Source organism: Sturnus vulgaris, chromosome 14 (genome assembly GCF_052056855.1).
Source record: "Sturnus vulgaris isolate bStuVul1 chromosome 14, bStuVul1.hap1, whole genome shotgun sequence".
Classification (NCBI taxonomy): domain Eukaryota; kingdom Metazoa; phylum Chordata; class Aves; order Passeriformes; family Sturnidae; genus Sturnus; species Sturnus vulgaris.
The window spans coordinates 11,692,678-11,710,050 of record NC_142256.1 but is presented as its reverse complement, the minus strand read 5'-3'; the positions used below and the strand labels follow the sequence as shown (position 1 = coordinate 11,710,050).

At 48.1% G+C, this 17,373-nt stretch overlaps 1 protein-coding gene across 2 annotated transcripts in view; it reads left to right on the top strand.

The window, feature by feature from the left end:
• The first annotated feature begins 722 nt into the window (after nt 1–722).
• Nucleotides 723–17,373, top strand: part of FHL1 (four and a half LIM domains 1) — a 29,622-nt gene continuing 12,971 nt past the window's right edge. For both annotated transcript variants that reach the window (XM_088173137.1, XM_088173136.1), the window contains exons 1-2: nt 723–890; nt 1,038–1,171. The gene's annotated coding sequence lies outside the window, so the exon portion shown is untranslated. The remainder of the gene's footprint in view (nt 891–1,037; nt 1,172–17,373) is intronic.

The window sequence follows — 17,373 nt, the reverse complement described above, 5'->3', positions numbered from 1 at the left end:
CAGTGTTGGAGGAATCTGTGGGACTTACCTGTTGAATGAACAGAGACACAGAAAAATATGAATGTTTTTATAAAGAGAGTATATTTGCTCTTACACAATGTTTTTGTTTTACTAACAAGGAGACGTTCCTTGGCCCAAGTATAATGTTCTGCTTTCCAGGGATACGGATGCCGTGCCCAGCACACCTACCAGCCTCTCCTGCCATTAGTCAGGAGCTCTGTGGTGGCTCTCCAAGGCACCACAAAAGCCTGTTTGTAGAGCAAGAGCTCCAACACAGGCACCTCTTGTTAAAAAACAAACTTAGTTACTTGCTGGACCATGTATCCAACAACAGAAGAATGGAAGAAAGAGGGATAAGGTCAGAAGAATATAAAAAGAATAAGGGATGGAGAAAGGGAGAAAATAAATCAAATGTGAATGTTGTGAAATTTTTCTGGTGTGATGCAGCACAGGCAGGTGGACTTATTTAAAATCAGAATGAATTGCTACCTGACAGTACTTTTTCCATGTCTGCTTTGAAGAAAATGCTCCTCTTTTGGCATGATTTTTTCTGTGCCCTCTTCAGCTGGGTCCCCTCCCTCCCTGCTGACTTCTCACTTGAAATACATCCCTGCTGTTCGTTTTGTGTCCTGCAAACTCTGTCTATGAACCTGAAGGTGATGCATAAATTCCAGGAAAGGCTTTAGCATTGAGAGAGGGTCATTAGGACAGGAACCTGGCGCGGCAACTTCCTGCAAAGATTTTGTGCCTCATTTTCCTTGTCTGGGAGTGCAGCTGCTGGCACTTTTTGGGGCAGGGAGGCTGTTCCCAGCCTGCTGCCTCCCATGGTTCCCATGACAGCGCTGTGTTGTTGTGGGGACCCTTGGAACAGCTCTGCTCCAACGTCACAGGTTGGGGTTTTCCCCCCGTGGATGCTGCAGTGACCCTGGGAGGAGCTCCCCACCTCCAGCTGCTCCCTGGGCAGGATCGGTGCTCTGGGCTGGACTAACTATTTTTTTTTTTTTTTTTTTTTTGGCCACGCACCTCCCTGCTATAAGTGTGGAAGCCGCCTCTCTCCCGCTGGACATCCCGGCCCAAAGCGCTGCCGTGTCCGTCCCGCAGCGCTCGCTCCATCCCTTCCCTTCCTCCGCCTCGCTGCACGCCCGGACAGACACCCAGCACAGTCGGCACAGTAAGCACAGCCTCCCTCTCTTCCCTCCCTTCTCTCTCTCCATCCCCAGCATCGTCTCGCCCAGCAGGGCACGGAGCGTTTCAGCATCCCACACTTCGCAGATATTCGGATTTCAGGGCTGGTGTTGGTCTTTTCTCTGCCTTGCGGTTGCTCTGCCGGAGAAGGGTTTGTGAGAGCAGGGATGGGGAGTGGGAAGCCTGTGGGTGTGGAATGTACTTCTGAAACACTCTCCAGCAAGAAATTTCTCCGTGGTTGGCAGAGTTAACCTCAGAAAGTGCTTGTTTTGGAAATGGGATTTATCTACATTATTGCTTCTGATTTCTCTTGCATCCTCTCTTCCTGATACGCGTGTTCCCCCCTGGAAGGTGGTTGCATTGAAAGTACCGGCAGACACTGGGGTAGAGATGCAACTTTTATCTTTGGTTTCAAGTTGAACTGGTGCTGAGGGAGCATTTGCAGTGGTACCGAGATGTGTAAGAGCTGTCAGCTCTGGGCTTTCCTGAGCAGGTGATCAGATTTGCCTCTTTGAGGCTTTTAATGAGAGCTGGGGAGGAAATCATTAAGCAGAGGCTGTTTTGTGGACTCTCAGGTGATGTGAGGAAAAATCCTGGGAGCAGGCTGGAAGTAACAGAATTGAGGAATATGCAAGCTTTTACCTAATAATTATCATGCTTTCCTCTTTCTTTGTGCATTACAGAATATCAGGCAGTTGCAGAGTTCCTGCAGCTGCACCCATGTGAATGCAAACACCTTTAGCTTTGTACAAATGCTGCACCCCTGTATAAATACAAATTTGGGAAGTCACTTGCATGAGTGAAATTGTATTTGCAAGATGGGTGTTTCTGTCATTAATCTTTTCTTTAGTAATTGGTCAAAAGATAACTTAATGTATGGGACTCGGGTCCAGTTCGTGTTGTGTAAGCAGGAGCTCGTCCGTGGTTGAGAATGGGATGTGACTATTTTTTAAACTACTGAAATCTAGCACGTGGAATGGGGGAAATTATAAAAACAATCTACCTACCAAATAGCCTATTGCCCTGTTTTGAGAGGAAGAGTGCTTTTTTATAAACAAAACCAAAAAAACTTCCAAAAGGAAACTGATTAAATTCTTAAGCCGTGATGTGCAAAGCAAATAGCTGATCAAGCAACCAAATATGGCTTTGAAACTTCAACTTTCTTTTGTAATGGTAAAAGCACCCACATACTTCAGTGACAACACCCTTTCCTTCTTTTTCCCAAACACAGCATTCTTGAATACAAACCAGTTCCTAATTTTTCCTTAAGGAGTTCAGTATATAAAAATTCCTTCTTGACTAATACCCGAGGGAAAAATGTGGGTAGGTGTTTCAGAGCTGGCACCACAAGTGCAAAAAACCTCAAACCCCTCCAGAGCTCAGTGCAGCAGAAAGCCAGCTGCTCAGATTTTGGACTGTGGCTCTGAGGAACGAGTTCAGGGCTGGGATTTTACAGCTGGTTTCTGCCATGCACTGCTCTTCAGGAATTTTGGCTGGGGAAGGATTTTAGGATTGGGCCCTTGAACTGTTTCTAACAGAAGTTATTCCCCACTGTGAGGGATGGCTTTTCTCCCTGTATGCTGGTATAATTCTCTGCTTGGATGTAAACAATGGCAGCTGTTCAAAGGGAGGCAATGTTTAGGGTACTCAAACACTTGAAAATAAACATTCTCCTGCCCGTCTTGGCTGGCCTTTATTTCGGAAGCAGCCTTTCCATCGAGCTGTACTCTGAATGGAAAATCCAGATATATGGTAGGAAGCAGCTGGGGGAGCCTGGTCAGGTCCCTGTTCATGTCCATGGATAGGGGAGTGATACTTATCTGGATTCATCTGGAATCTAAATCCTTACCACATGAATATGGCTTGCATTCCACACCCATTGCATTAGGATGTAACAAAAGCTTTAAGGAACTGACCTCCTTGCCCCCAAGAAGCAACTTACTTCCTTTTGTATCACAGAATAGTTTGGTTGGAAGGGATCTTGAAAGGCCATTTAGTCCATAGGGACATCTTCATCTAGGCCAGGTTACTCAGAGCCCTGTCCAGCCTGGGCTTGAACACTTCCAGGGATGGGGCATCTACCCCTTCTCTGGGCAATCTGTGCCAGTGCTTTACTGGTTTTTCCAGTGTAAAAAATCTCCTTCCTTGTATCTAGTCTAAATCTGACCTGTTTCACTTTAAAAGCTTTGCCCTTGTCCTGTTGCAGCAGGCCCTAATAAAAAGTTTGTTCCCATCTTTCTTGTGAAAGATGAAATACTTGAAGTACTGAAATCCTCTATGGCAAGAAGGCCTTCCCAGAGCCTTCTGCTCTTCAGGCTGAGCAATCCCAGCTCTCTCCAAGAGAGATGCTCCATCCCTCAGAGCACATCATCCTTGTCTCCTCTGGAACTGTTCCAACAGCTCTGTGTCCTTCCTGTGCTGGGATCCCAAGGCTGCCTGCAGCTCTGCAGGTGAGCTCACACAAAATGGGGCAGAGAGGCAGATGTGAGCCAGGAATAATACTGTCCCCTCAGCAGTAGCCTGTGTGAACTGCGTTCTTGTAAGTTTATTCACCAGCCAGTGGAAGCATTTGGAGATTTAGGTGGAAAATTCCTCTGATCTTCGCTGATGAGACAAGGATCACCCCAACCTGTGTTTAGCATTTCTCTTTTTGTGGGGCTGCTTAGCCCTGAAGCCCCAGTGGCATGAAATGCAGCAAGAAAAGCCTCACCACCAGCAAAGTGCTTGGATTGGTTTTGATTTGATTGCTCCTAAATCAGAGCAGCTCCCTGGAGAGCCATGGGCAGGCTCTGTGCTGGGCTTCCACAAGGGTCACACAGAGATGCAGATGTGTGGAGAGCTGAGCCAGGCAGCCAACGCCTGCCTGTCACCCTCGTGGTCCCCAGCCACTGTCACCTTGTGCCCTGCTGATAGGAGAGCAAAGGTACTTTAGCTGAAATTTCAGATTCAATTCCATACCTTGAGCAGGGTGGACTCACTTCTGCTTGAAAAGATAATGGAAATCGTGTCCATGCAATAAACCTTCCCAGAACCGACCTGTGATTTCATTTAAAAAAATGCATTGGAAATCAAAATACTACAGCTTGATTCATTAGGATCTCTTTTTAATTCATTTCTCTCTTATAGAAGTACATACAGGGAAAATAACAAAGCAGAAATGTCTGAGATCAGTCATTTCATGTCTGATTTTGGCAGAGGAAATGTGGGAGGAAGAAAGAGACCTCATATTTCACTTAGATACTGTGTTTGCAGAGAAGTTTCAAGCAGAAAGCTCTTGCAACACTGGGACTCTAAAGAACTAAATAGTATTTAGATAAAAGCATTTTCTGCAGAGTGGTTTTGGAGGGACTGTGCCATATATTCTGGCTTCAGTTCTTTTTGTCCTTGGGTCCAGTAAAATCCCTGTTTGCAGCCGCTTGCCTGGGTGTAGGACCAAGGAACTGAGGCTGCCCTGGGGTTGAGAGACAGGACACAGCCCAGCCTGTTCCTCTCCCCACTGTGCTTCAGCTGGGATTTGCTGTAGCTGAGCAGCCCAGCCAGCTCTGGGAATATCACCCCAGGTGGTTTCTGGAGGAATGAATTGGAGCCAAGAGGCTGAGGCTGGTGTGGGATGAGCATTTCTCTCTGCAAAACCTCCCCAGTCCTGTAGGCAAAACTCTCCTACTAGAAATGGTTCATTTTACTGCTCTGAGAACTTCCTGCAAAGGCTTTGCTCTGCTCCAAGCTGCTGCTGGAAAGACACAGAAAAGCCCTTGATGGGGCAGTGCTTGCCCTCCCTGCAGCCACACTGAGGCAGGGCTGGCCCTTGATACTTCCAGAGGGATTCAGGGATGTGTAGTGACAAAAATATTGCCAGAGCAAATTCCCCCTCTTTCCCCCTCTCAGAGCAAGAGAGCGTGGCATTTTCTGTGGGACAAAGGGATGGGTGGATGGATGGATGGATGGATGGGTGGATGGATGCTGGCTCTTCTGCTTCTCCAGCTTTTTCATCCCCATTAGAATAGATGGGAAATGGGATTTGTGTCCTATGTCAGGATAGGGCTAAAATTACATTTAAGGCTTTGCAGAAAATCAAAGTAGGGCAAAGATAGCATTATAGCCATGCTGGAACGGTACAGACAGGGTTGGAAACACTCTTTCAAAAAAGGCTGAACTAGAGTTCCCTGGAAGAAGTTGGAGAGCTGGGGCAAGGTTCCTGGCAGTTCCTGGAGCTGCAATCCAGGGTGGAAGGGCAGCTATTTTGCTGTGTGCCTGACTGGAAACTTTCAGGCAGAGTTACAATTTTGGTTTGGACGATGTTACAGAGTTGCATTATTTCCGTAAACAAGAAGTTCAAACCCTCTTGACTTTGGACTGATGTTTTCAGAAGACCCACTCGTTCCACAGATGTGCCTCATCATTTTTCTGTTCCTTGAGGTGACCCCAGTGGTTGGTGTTGTTTGGGATGCATCCCTCCTGCAGAGCTGTCTGTGGTGTGAGCTGACAGCCAAGGGTCATGGACTGAGGGATTGGAAGTGATGGGACAGGGCTGCATTTGTGACCTGTTGGGCTCAAATACAGAATGCCACTTGTCACCCAGACATCTAATGAGGAACAGAGGAAAATCATTCCTGCTGGGAAGAAGCACTGCAGGGCAGTTTTTTGACTTCCTTGTTTCTAATCCCTTTCCACCCCTGGAAAGGGGAAATTAATAGAGTGGAAAAAAGGAGACTAAAATCTGCCTCACAAGAGGCTGTCTAACAGGCATAGCTTGAGATTTAATAGTTTGGATCAAAATGTTTCAGAGCCAATTTACTTGGTGAACTGCAGAGCTATGGTGAAATGAATCTGCTCTCCTGTTTCTATTGTGATGTGGATGGGGAGGAAAATAACAGCAAAAACAGCTAAAATGACTGAATGGAATAGAAAACTTTCTCTCCTAGAAACCCTCCCAGTTGTCTTCAAGACATAAGAGACCTTCATGCTTTATGATGCTTTGACATATGGAGGAACTTCAGATCAAATACTGGCTGGCTCCAGTGGTGTCTGTTTGCTGAAATGACGGGTTTGAAAAGACCCCTGTTCACAAGAAATTGTGTGTGCTCCATATGCCAAGGGACTCCTGCAGGGAGGCACAGTTGGTACAGGGATTTATAATCCACCTAGTTTGCTTCAAGGTCCCTTTAGCACTGCAGCAGCTGTCCCAGAGTGTGAGGGCTCTTGTGTTACACCAGCTCTCAGCTGCAGAGAAGTTCAGAGCTTCTGGCAGAGCAAGAATTGCTCTTGCTGTTTTGCTTGGACTGAGCAAAAAATCTACTCAATCCTCCAAAGCTCTCATATGAACCAGAGTGCTGGGCATGCCTTTCTTCTTGTGCTAAGAAAAATAGAAATGGTTCATCACACTAAAGCCATGACTGGTCCAGCCCACAGTGGTTGTTCGTTGACTTTCCTGCAGGGAGTTGGCTCCCAGCTCTTCCTCAAAGCCTTCGTATGGGAATATTCAGTTTTCATGAGCTTCCAGTGGTCTCTGACCAAAGATCCCCTTAGCTATGACACTTCCCTAAATATAGCCCCCACCCCACTGCTGAAGGATGCTGGGGTGGGAGAAAATAATGTCCTTTCTTTTAAAGAAATGCCCCAAGATGTGGGAACCATCTGGACTTGGCAGGCTGCTCCTAAGGCATTTGCTGTTTGTTTACCTTGGGACTGGCTGCCCCTGGCAGTTGTTACCATCAGCCTTTCTTATCTGTTCTTTTCTATAATAAACACTGGAGCAAAGGTTTGGAATTAGTCACTTCTGAGGCACTGCCTGCTTCCCTTTCCAGCTTCTGTCTTATCGTCTCATTTTTGGACTCTCAAGCCTTTTCTACTTCATTCTGTGCCTTTTGGTTTTCCCCTCTTCTCATTGCACTGAGATAGAAAAGAGCTCTTTAAAATTCCTGGTAGGTGTGTCATCCCCAGGGCTGCACGTCCCAGGAATCTGCTGCCTTGGGACAGCTGTGTGCACTCACAATGCTCTTGCTGTGTGCTACAGAGAATTTTCTAGCTTGACTTACCTCATCCACTGGATGAGTCTGATGAGCTTCTGACTGATGCCTGTTCAGTTGAAGAGCCCACAGATGTAATGTCAGGATCCTGAGAGCATTCCAGGGGTCTGGCACCGTGTCCTGCTCTTTGGTACAGCATTAACCACAGGGCAGTCAGTGGTTTGAGGGAATGCAAACAGAGACAGCACCTCCAGAACACAGGTCCTCATCTGGATTGAGTAATTTGAGATAATCATCTGGAGGTTGAGAGGCTTTGCTTCCACTTTGAAATTCCCTGGTGATCTCTAAGCATTGTCCTGATGTGATCTTGCTTCTGACAGTACTGTGGAGAGGCACTAATGAACAACCCAGGGTGGAAGGATTTCCCTCTCTCTCTGTCTGGTCTCATTTCACTTTAAAAATACACAGAGCTATGTATTTCACTCCACACATGCAAATACAGTTTCCTGTCTACCCTTGCTCTGCCCACTGAAAGCCAGTCATGCTTCCCCAGGGGACAGCCTGCCAGGTGAATGCCACTTGATGTAAAACTTATTTCAGTGCTGCCTCTGGAAATGGCCAGGGTGACAGTGTGGGATCAGGACTGGAGAGCAGCCCACGTTCACCTCACAGCAGCACAAGGGCACCCAGTGGGGATGCAAATCTGTCAAATTCTGTCTGGATTTGCTTTGGTGGATGCTAGAACGTGTCATTCACGCCTTGTCATAATATTCCCTTCTCTCTTATGCCATTATCACCTTAATGATTTGTAGCTGAAGGTGGAAACTTCGACTCTGGATCTGTGGTAGGGTGGATTTCTTGCAATGGGTGAGGGACACAACATTCCTGTTTGGGGAAAGATTTGCTGATTTTTGGCTGGAGAGGATTGCAAACAGCATCCCCGTGGTTACTCTGATGTGCTGGAGAGGCTGTAGCACTTGTTTGGGGTGGCAGGGGGCTGTGGTGTGTGTGAGTGAAAGCAGTGCCTCACACCTCCTCTGCTCAGTTTCATGTCGAGGGCGACTTTCCCCCTTCCCTCCTCCCATCTCCAGAGCTCTGCTGGGAGCATCTCCTGCCCTCCCAGCCTGTGCCGCTGCTCTAGTGCGGGGAAATCTCTGTGTGCTCCACTAGACACTGAACCAAACAACCAATACATCTCTTATAAACCAAGAAATAACTTGTTTTGGTTACCAGGGAGGTTGCCAAGTGCAAATTCAACCTGAAATAGCGATGAGCTCATCCCTGGAGCAGCCTTGGTGGCTGAGCCGGAGCAGCCGGATGGAGAGGGAGCCAGAGCCAGGAATGCTCTCTGCTCCACCCACTTTGGGATGCTGTGGGGGCTGTTTTGCCAAACAGCTTTTGCCTTGTAAATGAGATCGTGCAGAGGATGAAGCGTGAAGCTGGCTGCTGAGACAGGGATTTACAATTCCTGGAAGTATGGCAGTGATATTCCTCATGGGACCGTGGGCTGGAGAGCCTTGGGGGTGGGTTCAGGTACTGCAAGGGTGGCCTTCTCTGCCATCCCCCCTATCCAGGAAACTCTTCCTTGTGGGAGGATTGTGGGGAAACTGAGATGCTTGACTTGTAGGTAAGGGCTGGTTCTGAGCAGGTGGTGGAACAGGAGAACTGACAGGCCAAGCCTCTCCCTGCTGCTGCTCCAGGGGCTGGAGCAAGAGCTTGGAGAAACCTCACCCTCCTCTGCAATATACTTGGGAAGGAGATTGAGAATTTTGACCCTGGCATTATTTTGCCCTGAAGTGGCTCCAGTTTAAGCAGGTCAGGACTGGACTTCTGGAGTCACCTCCTGCCAGGGCACTGTGGGAGCAGAGATGTCATTTCTGAGATGATGGAGGTTGATGGAGGGGGTTCTTGTGGAGTGCCAGCTGTGGCTGAAAAGGGCAGGAGAAGGAGGCTGTGCTGCACTCCTGGCAGCCCAGGAAGGGCTCTTGTGTCCTCCTGCACCTTTCCCTGCTGGGACAGATGTTTCCAGATGCACTTCATTCAATGGACTCGTGTTTTCTGAAGAAGTACAACTTTTAACTGGAAAGCCTTGTCTGTAGGAGGGAGTGCTGCCTGTCCCTCTGCTGCTGCAGAGGGGAGGCTGACAGAGCTGTGGCAGTGTTCTCTGCTTGGGTTTTGCTCCCCATTGCTGAATTATCAAATGCATGAAGTTGTGTAGAAATACATGAGAACATCACCTGACTGCTGTCTTGATGAAGCAACGCATGAGCCTCTTACCAGAGGCCACTGATGGATTTCAGCAAATCTTTTAAGACATAATTACAAAGGAATGAAAACAGGAAGCAACTATCAACAGCAAAAATGCAAACAAAAGCTGAGGCCCTGAAAAGTGATCTGTGAATCTACTCACATGATAAAAAAAACCATGATCCTTTCTTTGGATTAACTTCATAGCTTTCTGAAACAAGGGATGGAGGTTGCATCTATAAAAAGAGATTGGTTTCAGCAGGGGTATTTTGTATTTTGGAAGTCTTTTATTATGATTTTACAACCATGAGAGATCTGTAAATTATGTGTTCTTGAAAGTTCCTTCCAGGGCTGTGGGTGGATTTTTTCCAGCTCTTTTCTGGAGCCATGTGGGAAATGCTTTGGTGACGTGACCAAGCCACTCAGGCAGCTCTCAGTGTCACCAGTGCATTCAGCCATCAGCTTCAGGGAGAGGCTTCAGCAAAATCTGGATCTTGGAGCAGTCTGGCATTTGAAAGACTTACAGCTGAGTGAGATGTGGGTGAGACAGACACGAGTTCACCTTTTATAGCTGCAAGGTGGGCAGTGCTCTGTGTGCCTGGGCTGTCCCAGTGGCTGGGGTTGGGTTGCTGCTGCAGAGCCCAGCTCTGTGCCCCAGCCACTGTGACCCCAAACTGCCCACAACTGAGCTGGGCAGGATGCTAAAAAACTTTAAAACCTACAAATGCCACGTGGAGCATTTTATCTTCTGTTTTCAGCATCTCTTTGGAGATGAGACACTACTTGTCTGATGTGAATTGTTTGCATGCAGTGTCTGACCTTCCTTTGTGTCACTTCTTTTCTGTGGGGTGCAGCACATTTGGGAGCAGGACAGGCATCCCTGCAGGCCTTCCCTGTGTCCTCCCCCAGTGTTTCACCTTCTAGGTATCAAGGTGTGTTTGCCTTTTGGCTGTGTCTGAGCGACTGAGCCCACTGCTGTTCTTGGGAGATCCAGGACCAAGCCTAACCTTGCTCAGCACTGGCACAAAGCAGGCAAGGCTTCCTACCAGGCATCCTTCTAGCACAGCTGAGAATTTGTCTCAAGGGACATAACTTTACCAAAGGGACAGCAGAGTCCTTGCAGGAAAAGCCCTCCATGATTTGTAAACCTCATCCTTTCCCCATTGTCCTGCAGCATTCCCAGAGGGATGTGGTGCTTGTGGGCTCTCATGAAATGTGGTTGCACAAACTGGTTTTAAAAGGAAAGCAAACCACTGTTTCACATCTGGTTTAGCTTTTTGACAGTTTTCTCTGGCATTTGTGTGATTAGCACTGCTTTTCTGTCCCATGGAGCCCATCCTCTAATGGCTGGATGTGGGCAGTAGTTGCAGAGCTTGCAGTGATTGTATTGAGAAGGGCTGTTTCTGTTTGCAGACTGTGTTGCTCATTGTCCCTAAATTTATTGTCTCTCTGCTACTTGAAAAAGAAAACAAAATAATTTTTTGGGCCTGAATCCAGTTCCAGAGCTGAGGATGGCTTAATCAAACACACAAGCACTTTTACCAACTTCAGCTGGTTTATTTCTGTTTAAAATCAAACACTCTTCTAAGTATCTCACTTTTCTTATTCTAAAGTTTGTGTTTAATGAACGTACCCACACAGAGACTTTGCTCATTGCTGGTAGAAATGCTGCACCATGCAGAGCCTCTGTGAGACCCTTGGAGGAGCACAGGAGACGAGAGGAGATCTTCCCTTGGCTCTGAATGGCCTGGCCTGATGGAGGGGGGGATGAAGGAATTAAATTTAGCAGTTTCAGTAACCTCCCCTCCCCACACTCCTTTGGCCCGAGCTGTCTCTTACCAAGCATTAGTGAACTGACCTTAACATTTCCAAGACTAAAGGAACTCATATTTTGCTAGGTTACAAAAAAACTAGTGTGGGAGTGTGCTGGGGAGGAGAATTCCCTGCTTCCCTCTCCAAAACAGCCTCTATCCTGCAGATAATGACACTCAGCTGGGATACCACAAACCAGGGCAGGGCTCTGAAAACCATTCTGGGCTGGGACTCTGGTTTTGGCTGAAATTGAAGCCTAACCCTGATGAAAGATTTAAAGATATTTGTTCCTTTTTTTTAAACATTTGAATCTGTGTTTTCTAACCGACCCCACAGGTAAAGCTTTCCCGTGCAGTCCTTGCCCAGCTCTGATCTGACATATTTCCAGAGAGACTCAGGATCCTTATCACTTTATGAAAAATTAGATTTACATTCCTGTATCACACAGGCACTTTGAAAATATTATCCCTGACTCCAGAGAAATGGCTCATACATTTTAATGCCGTTATTAGAAATTGAATTGACAACACTTATCCTCAGTGGAAATTGCTCTGCAGCTCGGGGGAAAATGTACAGAGAGCACTGGTAGAGACTTCAGAGAGCTCTTGAGATGTGTGAGCTTCTGGTGCAGTGTGTCTGCTGAATGAGAAGAGCAAGATTTGATACATGCCAGAGAAAGGGAAAAGCACAAGTCCATGGGCTGAGACAGCAGTGGGGCCTAAAACATCCCAAAGATCTTCTGGGCTTGAAAGGGAGAGCAAAGTGGTGAGGAAACATGGGCTGCTCTGCCCCGTGTGTCCCTGGGTGTTGTGGAGATGCTGCACACAGGTGTTTTATTTGCTGTTTTAGTAAGTGTAGAGGAAGTGAACTGGATGAGTGCTGCCTTACTGGCATGTGAGTGAAGTGCTGCTGAGGTGATCAGATTGGTGAGAGAAGCAGCAAGGAACTGCAACCAAGAAACCCACCCAAAACAGGCTGCTTTTAGAGCAAGGTCTTTTTAGTGGTGAGTAAACATGCAAGAACTGGCTGATCTCTGCTCCTCTCAGGGGATGTGGCCTTTGGGAATCATTTCACATTGGGCTGCAGGACATCAGGTCTGGAGCCTCTGAGCTGGCAGCTCTTGCTCCTGAGAGTGGAGGGAGGAAGAGGGACACAACTGACAAAATACACAATGTGATGCCAAAGAAGAATTTGTGAATTTGAAGCCACTCCAAAGTGAAGAGTTTCCACTTCTCTTGCCCTTGTTGCTGCAATCTAGCCCAAACTTCGTGGTGAGTGTTGGGGTGCAAGGAAGTTGACCTCTTCTTCCATTTTAAACTGCACTTATCTGAAACTGGAGGTTAAATCAAACCTTCCTAAACCAGAGGATTATGAAAATAACTCTTGAGACTAATCCAACCCCTTAGGCCTCGCTGGAGGAGACTTTGCAGCTTTGTTTTTCCTTGTAAAGAATGCTCAGCATATGTCCTGACAATTAGTCAGAGTGCCCAAAAATACCCCTCAGCCCTGCAAGCTGATCCCCTTCAGCTCCCGGAGCTGAGACAGACACAGGGCTATGCACTGTGGGGCTTTGGGAAAGGTTATTTTTAAAATGGCCACATAACAAGGGTGATTTGGTCCTTTCAGCCACCAGCTCTGGCTATCAGCTGAGGCTGCAGACAGCCAAATGTTAATCTTGCTCGAGGCAACTGTCCTGCCCAGGGTATTGGGCTGCTTCTCCTGCTGAAAGCATGTGCCAGTGCTGGCTCTGTCAGCTCTAAATCAGTGCTGAAGGCATGGCCCTGTGGCCTGTGCCAAGTTCAGGCAGTGCTTTGATGGTGTGCTGGATGCCAGGGAGTCTTCCCAACTGGCATGCCAATGCTTGGAAGGGCACGTCCTCATCAAAGAGGTGGCCTGTCCTCACCCTTGGCCAGGCAGCCCTTTCCTGAGGGCTTTTGCTTTGCCCTTCTCTGACCACCTGAGCTGAAGTTTACTATCCTCAGTGTCTCTCATTTGTGCTGAATTTCAGGAGAATGCTGTGCCAGAATCACAGTTCATCCACAAACAGCCCTTTCTTCTCCTCCCCTGAAAATTAAGGTCTGTAAGGGGAAATACCAAGGCTCCTTGGTGCCACAGAGCTCTTCTGGTGTGGGGATTTGGCTTGGCCACTGTCCTGTATAGGCAGAGGATGGAGGTCTGCAGAACCATCTGCCCAGCAGCCTCCTGGGAACATGGGATTTTGCTAGAAAACATCCCATGGGAAGCATTCCCAGGCTTTGGAGGAAGAGCTTGGGCATAGCCTGCAGCACCCACCTTGTGAGTTTTCCTTGCTACCAGGTCCTGTTGAATGAGCACAGGAGTGTGTCAGGGGATGCTGGAGTGTGTGTGTGCTGCAGCTGATGGCTGGTAGCTGTAATTTCGGACTCCTGGTGGGTAGATTTCCAAGGAACAACCCAGCTTTCAAGCAATGAAGCAAACTAATAGCTGAACTTCCTTCCATGAGCTCCACAGTGAGCTGTTGTAACCTCACTGACACAGAGCATTGTCCAGCCAGCTGCTGTGCCCATGAGGAGGAACTGGGAGCTATTACAAGTGCAGAGAGCCTGATGGACACTGTGAAATACTATTTCAGTGATGGCTCACTCATTACTTGGTGAAACCCTGACATGAACATTTATTGTGTGGGTATGGCAGGATTATATTGCTGTGCCTGCTCCTCACACCTCATCTGTCCTGGGAAAGACTGCTGTGCTGCCTGGCTGGATCACTGTGGTATTTATTTGACAGGGACTTGAGTTACTTTTCTCAGCTCTGAAGCCAGGGCTAAGCCACTCGGGGAAAGATGTGACAGGCAAATATTTGCCTCACGTTTGGCTCTCACATGAGTGCAACTAAACTTGAACAAAGAAAGACTTGAAGTTGGCCAAGATGGCCCTAAGGAGCTCCACTGCCCCAGGTGTGAAGCTTTGGGGTAATAAGCTGGGGAATAACCAAGTTGTGGTGCAGCTGGTTGGCCCCATGGTCCCTGCCAGGACACATCACCTGGCAGAAGTGACCGAGAGCCATCACAGCACTGCTGGGTGGGTCTGTGCATCATCCGGCTGTGGGGCTCTGGGGGAGGAAGAGGTCAATGCAGTATTTGAAGATTTTTAGCCCAATTATGGGCCTGGTGCTCTTATGAGGCTTCTGAATCATCAGACCAGTGTACACATGGACCTGTGTCCCAAGAGGAGCAGAAGAAGTCTGTCTCCCCTGTGGGTTGTATGACCTTCATGGGCATGTTCACACCTGTGGTCTTCATCCTTCAGTTCCTGAAGGGGGCTGTGGGCAGCCTGCAGAGCCCCCAGGGCACTGCCTGCACACTCACAGCAGGACATGGGACACACAGCTGGGAAGAGAAACACGGCTCATGTTTCAGCAAGTGCATTTAAAGACTAAGACATCTGTCTTTCTAAGAGACTTTAAGAAAAATCTTCATCCTTTTGTGGCTGTATCTTTTTGAGTTTGTATTGAAGGTCTAATTCTAACTGTTGGGACTACAGCAGGCACTGAACATCCTTGGTCCTGGAAGACACAGCCTTGGCATCTTAGCTGTAATGCAAGAAAGAGGAACAGGGATAGGAGGAAATCGACTTTATTTTGAAGTTGATTCAAAACCAGCTCTGCCCAGCAGCTGCTGCAGCCTCTCCTCTCCCCAGTCTTCTCTGGAGCCTGGGGCTGCCATGGGGCTGTGTGATGCCTGCATCCCACCACTCTGCTATAGCCATGATGGGGAACAGGAGCTCAACAAAGCTTTGGGACTACAAAGCAGCTCCTGATTTATGCACAGCCACTCCCCCAGGGCTCGGTGTCCCTTGGATCTCAGCAGCAGTGAGAGCTCTGCCATGTCAGCAACAGGTGATGGGAAGAAGTGCCAGTCAGGAGTGTGTGTGGAGGGGAGCCACAGAGCAGATGGCAGCAGGGAAATAAATTCGGAGCTGCCATGGGAATAGTCCTGGAAACAGTCCAGCCTGTGGATGGAGGCAGATGGGAAAGATTTGGTTTAAATCTCTTCCTGGTTTTGCTTTTTTCCAGGAGCCTTTATTTCCAGTTCTGTTATCTCTTGACCATCCCTTCCTATTACTCCCTTATCCCTTTTTCCCCCCCTCTTCTTATTCTGTCTTCTTTTCCACCTTTTGTTCATACTCACACTATATCTGAGCTTCTGAATGTTGCCCACCCTGCATCTGCTTCCTTATAAATCTATTCCCAGTTCTTCTACCCCCACCTTCACAGCTGATCCAAAAAGCTTCCCTTGGCACTGGAAGGCTCAGCTCATCACTGTGAGCTGGAGCTCAGCATGGAAGAATCCTGCCTTTGCCACATCTTGCTGCTTTCCTTCTCTGCTGTCCCTCTGCTTCCCTGAGAGCACCAGGGGGCTCCCCTGGTGCCTGGGGTGTTCATTCCCCTGTCTCTGCAGTGATGTCCTTGCTGGTTTTGCTCTGGATGTGGGCACGTCCTGGCTGTCTCTGCCTCGTGTTCCTGTGAGTGCCTGTGGGATGATTCAGGTGTGCCGAGGCACATCCTTGGACACAGAGCTGGATTTGAGACTTCCAGAGCACTTGTGGGATACTTCAAAGAGAAACCGTCCAGTTTTGAAAGGACAAGGTGGAAAATTCCCATTCTGGTTCAGGTGTGATTGTGTCATGCAGGGTCTCTGGCTGGGGGGACCAGGGGCCATCATCCCCTGGTAGTCCTCTCCAGATGATCCACAAACACTGGATTTGGGCCACAAACACTGGAATTGGGCCACAAACACTGGATTTGATCCACAAACACTGGATTTGATCCACAAACACTGCTCTGCTGCCAGTGCTGGGAGCAGGGAGCATGTTGGATACTGAGTGCTGGGAGAGCTGGATTAGCCCCCAGGGTCAGTTTGTACCAAACTGTCCAGCATTTCTGTGCCATTGGGGACTGCTGCCTCTTATGTCTCTCTGATGGATCAGATACAACTGCAAAGATCTTTTCCTTGTAGAGAGCTGTATCTGTGTCCCCTCTCCTCTCAAACACAACTCTCTTATTGGTGGCTTTCCTGTAAACTTTGTCTTTATACTAAAACAAACAAAGAAATGTTTTTTAAAAATTGTTTTGTTTCTGCCTCAGAAGAGCCAAGGAAGTTTATAGTTGAGATCTGTTGGGCAAGAGTGCTCTGTTGTGGGAAGACGCATGCAACCTGAGACATTTAAAATTTAAAAAGAAAATTGATCTGGCCTCAGGACAGGAAGGGTAGGGAGCAATGTGGGACTCTCATTTTATGGGGAGCCTGGTGAATGGCAGTGTGCTCTTCTGTGCAGGTGCACTGTGCATTGCCAGCAGCACGTATGGAGCAGGAGGCACAGCATTACTTTAGGAGGTGCACAGGTGCTCTGCTGCTGGTATTTACTGCTGCTTTCTTTGATGATGGTGACTAATAGTTCATCAATGCTGGCTTAGAACAGCTCTCTTTAGGAGTTTCTGCCTGTTGAATGACAGCAGGATGTGTGAGCAAGCTGAGAGACCCAGACCTTTTCTGGCAGAATTCTCAGGGCAAGAAAATACTCTAGAAATCACAACATGAATCATTTGTTTATCCCAGTGGATGACACTATGCCCCAGCCATGCTGCTCTGCAGCTGGGTGGGATCAGTGTGTCCAGGGCAGCTCCCTGGAAAACCTACAGGACAGGTTTAATGTTAAAAACATGACATGCCGAGCCTGCTATGCCCTGCTGTGCACTCACTGGTGTATTTGTAGCACTCTTCCCTCTGGGACCTGTGGGTGCCTGGTGCACAGACCTGGGCTCAGGCAGGGCTGGCACAGCTCCATTCTGGGGCACCCTCTCTTTCCTGGGGGTGTCTGCTCCCTGACACGTTTCATGGGGCATTCATGTCTCTCCTTGGCACTTGTGCTACACCTGCACCACCGCTGTGTTTAATCACCTGGGCTTGGGAAGGAAAGGGAAATTGTCCAAAGTTATCTGCCTAAAATCAGGCAAGAAACCAAGAGCAGCAGTAAGGTTGCTCCAGTCCTGCTGCTGGACCAGGAGGCCAGAAAGTCAAACAAAATCAAGTTTTAATTCAAGTCTGCTCTGGGGGGTCAGTAGGGGCTTTGCAGGGTGAGCTGTGCCAGGGAGCTCCACAGGCATCCACAGATCTGGGTCTTCC